The 6,690-nt window shown below is 38.1% G+C and overlaps 1 long non-coding RNA gene across 1 annotated transcript; it reads left to right on the top strand.

Annotated features, from left to right (window-relative positions):
• The first annotated feature begins 2,080 nt into the window (after nucleotides 1-2,080).
• Nucleotides 2,081-3,102, top strand: LOC130996257 (uncharacterized). Its single transcript, XR_009092466.1, has 3 exons — nucleotides 2,081-2,567; nucleotides 2,674-2,729; nucleotides 3,046-3,102. It is a non-coding gene; the product is annotated as an uncharacterized LOC130996257 (long non-coding RNA).
• The last annotated feature ends 3,588 nt before the right edge of the window (nucleotides 3,103-6,690 follow it).

Genomic DNA, 6,690 nt, shown 5'->3' with positions numbered 1-6,690 from the left:
GCCGAAGGCTTTCTCCTCCCTTTTCCCTTCCAATTTTGAGCCCTAGTTTTCATAGAAAGAAATACCGCCGCCGCTACAACTGGAGGACCAGCGAATGGTCGGGCTTCATCCGTTCTCTTCCTCTTCTTCTCTCTGAATCTGGCGCCGCCGACTGAGGAATGTCGATGAACGTCGTTCACTGCCATGGTCTTCGAGATTCGGGTGAGTGGTTGTCACCTCCGCTCTTTCGTTACCTCTCTCACTCACCCTCATGAACAGATCTCCCTCACACATGAGGAGAATATAAACTGAGTCCTAGCTGTCTCTCGACTCTTTCCCAATCTCTCGATGCTGTTACGTTTCTCTGCTGAGCAGATGAGGGCCTGCCGCCTCCGTCGATCCTCCGAGCTAGTGTGTATGCTATTTGTAAAAGGTATTCCTCATATGAACAAGTATACATGCTCAAAGACTTAAAAGTTTCATGCTTCTTATTTACTGCTTTCATAAAGAACATAATTTGGTTGTGTGACTCGAGCGATAGGAGGGAGTAAACTGAGATAGAATGATCACCTTGAATGTTTGTTTTGGTGGGATGCGTTATTCTTTACTTTAATATGAATGTTGAGCTTCCTTGGGTTGTTCTTGGTTAACCTATGGTTGCTATCCGACCACAGTCGCATGATTCTCAGATGACGCAGGCTCCATCTCATCCAAATATTGCTGTTAATCACTTGGGGCCAACATCTCGGCCCATGAATGTGACAAACATGTCTACATTTGATAGGCCTCATTCGCTTACTGATCCAAAGAAAATTCCAGCTGGAAGTTTGACTCACATGAATAGCAACCCAATGCTGCAACAAAGTCAAGTCCAGTGGCCATCATCCACCAGCAAAGAGTATTGTTGAATTTAGTTTGCTGCTGATTTTCATAGTAACTAATGGTTTATCTAGTGAGTTTGAGTTCATTTAATAGTATACCTTGTTTTTGCATATCATTTTTCCTTCCATGTCTTCCCTATATTTTGCTATTGTATTGTTTTTGGCTTCTTTATTATCTATCTCAATCTGTTTTTGATAAGATTAAAATGTAATTTCTTAGAGAGTTCCTTGTTTTGACTCCTCACTGAAGATTAGATGACCTCTTTAGAGAAATAGAATGTAAAGCACTTTTAGGAGAAGAATTCTGTTGAGATTTAACTTGTATTTGTTACTTATCCTGATGTAGTTTTTCATTTGGGTAATTTAGTAGTCCGCTTTTCTATTGCCTATTGGGTTCTAGACAGCCCCCACTGTGATTTTTTGGTTTCTGTATCGTTTGTTTCTTTGTTTTTATTTTCCTGGACCATGTTTTTCTATCAGAAGCAGAATGCCTCCAGATATAACCTATCATATTTTACCTTTCAGGATTTTCTCCAGATGTCAAATTTCCACAGGCAGAATTTGCTCCATATACAAGCAACAATTTTCAGTGGAATCCAGCTGTACGTCATGAAAAATATTGTCATCTCATATCGACTTGTGTCGAGTTATTCATTTGTTTCTGAAAGTGTTAAGAAAAATGCATCATTTATGCTATTCCTTGAAGTATAATGAAGTTTATGATTGCAATTTCAGAAAGTGGTATAGAAATCTTTTGAAACTAGATATAAACTGTACCTGCTTGATCATCCTTTGGAAAGGACTAGACACTAAGCTTAGAAGGTGCATCAGAGGTTTCGATTTGATTGATTAATTGTTAGTTTATTCCTTTTTCTTGTGGCTGTGATCAGGCTTTTTGAATTTCTCTTTTCAGTTACTACCTTTTTCTCCATCCTGTTTTGCATTAAGTGCCTATTTTGTCCATGTAAAGACAGGAAATGCTGCAACTCAAAATCCACTCATTTGCTTGTATGGTAAACTATATTGGAACTGTTTTCGACATCATATATTTTGGACTTTGAAAGCTCATACTGTAGGAAATATATACAGAAGAAATTTCTGTATGGTTTACTGTTCAGTGGCTAATGTACAACTAGGCTGCTTCTTTCTTTGTTTCTAAATAACTCTAGTAGTCGTAGATAATCTTGTGAGCATTTTATGAACCTCCTGACGCCATTTTGGCTTCGAGCTAAATTAGCTTTCAATTTAGTTTCTTATGGAATATCATGTGATGCAATATCTTGAGATATAATTCTAGTGAAATTTGGTTGAGGCAGAACCGCAGAAACATTGCAGGAAACATGAAGGAACCAATTTGAAATTGATTAAATTTGGATGAGTAACAATTGTTGGTGCGGTTGAGCACATAGCATGTTTAGGCTGCAGTGTTACTCCTCTCTCCATGATTTTCTAGCATGTTCACTTCTTCCAAACTAATTACCACTGTTGCGCCTCAGCAGGGATCTGGAATCATGTGGAAGGCTTATAATTTTCCAGTGATTTTGCTCTCTGAGACCAGCACATCTATCTTGCAACAGGTATTTGGGATTCAAAATATATAATATCTTACCATGTTTTTGTTCAGAAAAAAAGTTATCCCTCCCACAGAAGAAGAAGAGAAATTGATATTGCAGAAGATCCCACTTCAGAAAATGATGGTGGAGATAAGTTAGTATTTCCTATGTGGCCATACTTTGCTTGTTTTCGTGAGATTCATTCTCATTTTTTGCATCATTTAGGTTAATTAATTTGTGATCTGTATGTTTCCTGACAGTGGCAAAATGTGGTTTAAAGAATATGAGTAATGATGTGGAGCGATGCTTGTCCTTGGTAAGATTCTGATATCTGCATTATGCTGTAAATGTGAATTTCCTATATTTTAATCTAATCACCATGCCGCACTACAAGTTATTTTACTATGTTGAAATAGTTTTCCTAGGCAGTCTGTAAAGCTTCCAAAAGCTAAGCTTCTACTCCCTGTCTTTATCGTAAGAATTGTGATTTGTTTGACTCTGAAGGATGTCAGAACTAGAGGAATATTTTCCAATCTCTTCCATCATTTACTATTTCACAATTTTTCCTTGACAAATTTTGCAGAAGCATCAATTAACTATTTAATTTATTTTTGTGAAATATTGCCTTTTAGTGCGCAGAAGAGAGAATGCGTGGACTCATATCTAATATAATTAGACTTTCAAAACAGGAGAACCAGTAAAGTACATGGGCTGTGGGGACTGCGAGAATCTCAGTAAAGTACATGGGCTATGGTAGCTTGGGATGGTTTGAGGTCAAAAGACAACCAGAGAATCATAGCAGGTTGATTAACTAATTCTTGAGGACTTGGTGCTTTAAACATTGTATGATAGATTTTTGTTTTAGCTATAAGGTAGTTGGTATTTTCAATTTTGAATCGGAATATGCAATGATGATGTATACTTGATATTTGGTTCATTTGTATAATAATGTATGAATTTTTTGGATGATATATAATATTGTTATCGTTGATTTTCTCATTTTGTCGTTTTATAAAAATTGCAAAATTTAAAAATATACTACAATTATATAAAGTGCAAAAAACTGTTATAAAAGATGCAAAAAATCGTTATGTATTCTAATTAAAGATAACGGTTAAAATCGTTATAAAAACTGTAAAAATCGTTATAAAAAGTGCAAAAAATCGTTATAAAAAGTGCAAAAAACCGTTATGTATTCTATCAAAGATAACGGTTAAAACCGTTATAAAAAGTGCAAAAAACTGTTAACTATGATAAAAAAAAAATTAATACATAACGGAAAAATCTTAATACATAACGGTGAAAAACCGTTATGTATTCTATCAAAGATAACGGTTAAAACCGTTATAAAAAGTGCAAAAAACTGTTAACTATGATAAAAAAAAAATAAAAAAAATTAATACATAACGGAAAAATCTTAATACATAACGGTGAAAAACCGTTATGTATAACCTTTATAGATAACGGATACGTACTGTTATGTATGACGCATCGTACCGTTATCTATGCTACTATACATAACGGTTTTGAAACCGTTGTGTATGACGTATAGAATAGATAACACCACTATACACAACGGTTTTTTTGCTCATAGATAACGGATTTTATCCGTTATCTATGAGCGTTTTTCTAGTAGTGATCAGTCCTGCTTTTAATGAAAAGAACTTCTTTTGATCTCAACCTGAAGACAATGACTCTTTGTCCAGGCTCTGATTAATGTTTTTCTGTCTTCTCCTCGTTATGTGTTTGAACTGTTGTGTTCTTTATCTTAGTACAAGTTTTTAGGGTCAATTGTTAAGGGGGAATAGTATTTACCCTATTTTAGCAATTGTGCACTGAGTTCAGTCTTTTATTTGTCTAGAACTATTGTGTGGTTTTGGCATCATCAAAAAGGGGAAAATTGTTGGGAACTTATTGAAATATCATAATCCTTGTTTTGATGATACCAAAATCCATAGGCCTTAATTGTAATAGACTAGAACTGTTCGAACTCAAGTGTTAGAGTTCTTTTCTAGTTTAGTTTGCTGTTCTGAAGACTGAAGACTGAAGGACGAAGGACTGAAGACTGAAGTTACCAACTGAAGTATCAGTTGAACAATCAGTCCAGAACTGATTACTTAATGCGTGCCACGTGGATTCAGCGGACTGATATTAAAGTCAAGTATCAGTTAAACATTCTTCCTCGGACTGAACCTCCAACGTTCAAAGGAAGCCACGTACTCCAAAAGTACAGCCGCATTAAATGCAGAGATCTCAGGATCATCCATCTCTGCAGAGGTCATTCCTATTTGGTGGCTACTTTATCAGAGACGTCACATCTCCTGCTCTTCAGCATAGCCGTTCTCACCAAACAAGGAACCTCGAAGATTGAAGCCTCAGCCCAAATTCAAAAAGCTCTCCAACGGAAGAAATCTTGAAGACACTCTCCGCCAACGGATCTATTCAAGACCTTTCCTATAAACAGCGCTCGAGGATCACTTCAATCTTCACCGATTCAATGACATAAGCTGAAACTCTGCCAAAATTGTTTCTCAGCCAAAGCTTAACATCTCCAAAGCTTGTATCGAAGAAGAGAATACCAAAGCCAAAAATCAGTCACTGCTGATTACATATATTCTCTTAGACCTTAGGCAAACCCTTGTTTACCCAAAGCCTAGGTCAAAACTAACTCCAAATAACTTGTTCTTTGAAGTTTAGTTGGCAAGATTTCAAACCTCCCTTCGAGAGATAGAATCGAGTGTTTGAGTTGAAACGGAGTTCAGGAAGGTACTCTGACTCCGTGAGATCCTAGTGCAGGTTCGTGCTAGGAGTGAGAAATCCAACGCGAGTGAAGTGTTGGTACTGAAGCTTGGATCTTCAATTGATTCGGTTGTGTGCACCCGGCTAAGCACACAGATAGGTTTGCAGTACACCAGTTAAGTACTTGCGGAGTAAAGTTGTTGGTCTGATCAACCGACCTATGGATGTAGGAAGTGTTTTACGAACCACGTAAAATCTCTGTGTTATTTACAGCTTTCAGTTTTACATTCTTACTTGTGCTCTTTCAATTGATAAACTGAATACTGGTTAAATGCAAAGAGAAACCTAAGACTAACAACGTGCTCAACAAAGGCTATTACGAAACAAAGTTATTTTCCGCTGCGTATGTTATCAGTCTGACTGATCTATCCTATGATAGTCAGGAAGACTTGTAACATCTCTGTTTTAGCGAACTCGACTGAAGCCTTAACGTGCATCAGTTAAGTTCCAGAACTTAACTGATTACTCTTTACTGAAGAGTATTTCAGTATCAGTCGTCAACCCTGTTTGGTCAAAACTCCTTTCAGTTAACAAGCGTCTAAGTTTGCATGCAAAGTTTCGTTTCGATCTCTTTCTTGAGATCCCACTGTTTTTGAGTAAAAATAGCCTGTAGGTGTATTCCCCCCCCATACACCTATTCGAGACCCTCCTGACCTAACAAAAAATTTTAGCTCGGGGGCTTCCGCTCCCGAAGCCACGTGTAAATATTTTCAAACGTTGTACTTCAATAAATTTTGCCCTCCCCTAATAACAAATCCCAGATCTGCTACTGAGGGGAAGGAGGGGGAGGAGATACACAATGAAATCATCTGATTCGAGCATCACGACTAGGCCTATAGGCCAAAAGGTGGTAAAGCGCGACAAATGAAAAGTTAAAAATGTTGAATCATCGGCGACCTCTAAGAAAGGGAAATATGTCTATATAATAATAATAAAAAAAATCGTTGAGAAATTGAACGATATGAATAAAACAAAGCGCGACGTAGCCTGTTTACCTCGTATTTGGGCAGTTTTTGTGTATGTTTCTGCTGTGCATTCGAGCGTGTTTCTTGATTTTTTGCCCTATATTTCACGTGCTCGATGATCTTTTTGGGTGTACTATTGTCGCGTGCAGGATTCGTGAGTTGCCGAGCGTTTTGGCATTGTTTCGAGCGATTTTCGAAGGCAGGCTCACGGCCGCCGCCGTGCCACGGCGGCCGCCGTCGAGATGGCGGCCGCGGCCCCACGGCGCGGGCCGTGCATTTTTTGGAGGATTCTGCGAAGGGCACTCACGGCGGCGCCGTCCCACGGCGCCGCCATCCCTGGCGTTTCGGCAGTTACGGATTTTCCGTATTTAAGCCCATTTTTAGGGTTTTTCTTCACACCTTCGAACACAGCAGCCTCTAGGGGGAATTTCCACACTTTTCTATGGTTTTTGGAGTTTCTAAACATTTACTTTAGCTTTTGGAATCATTGGATCGCTTTTGATGTCAATCAAC

Source organism: Salvia miltiorrhiza, chromosome 7 (assembly GCF_028751815.1).
Source record: "Salvia miltiorrhiza cultivar Shanhuang (shh) chromosome 7, IMPLAD_Smil_shh, whole genome shotgun sequence".
Lineage (NCBI taxonomy): Eukaryota > Viridiplantae > Streptophyta > Magnoliopsida > Lamiales > Lamiaceae > Salvia > Salvia miltiorrhiza.
This window is presented reverse-complemented; position numbering and strand designations above follow the sequence as displayed.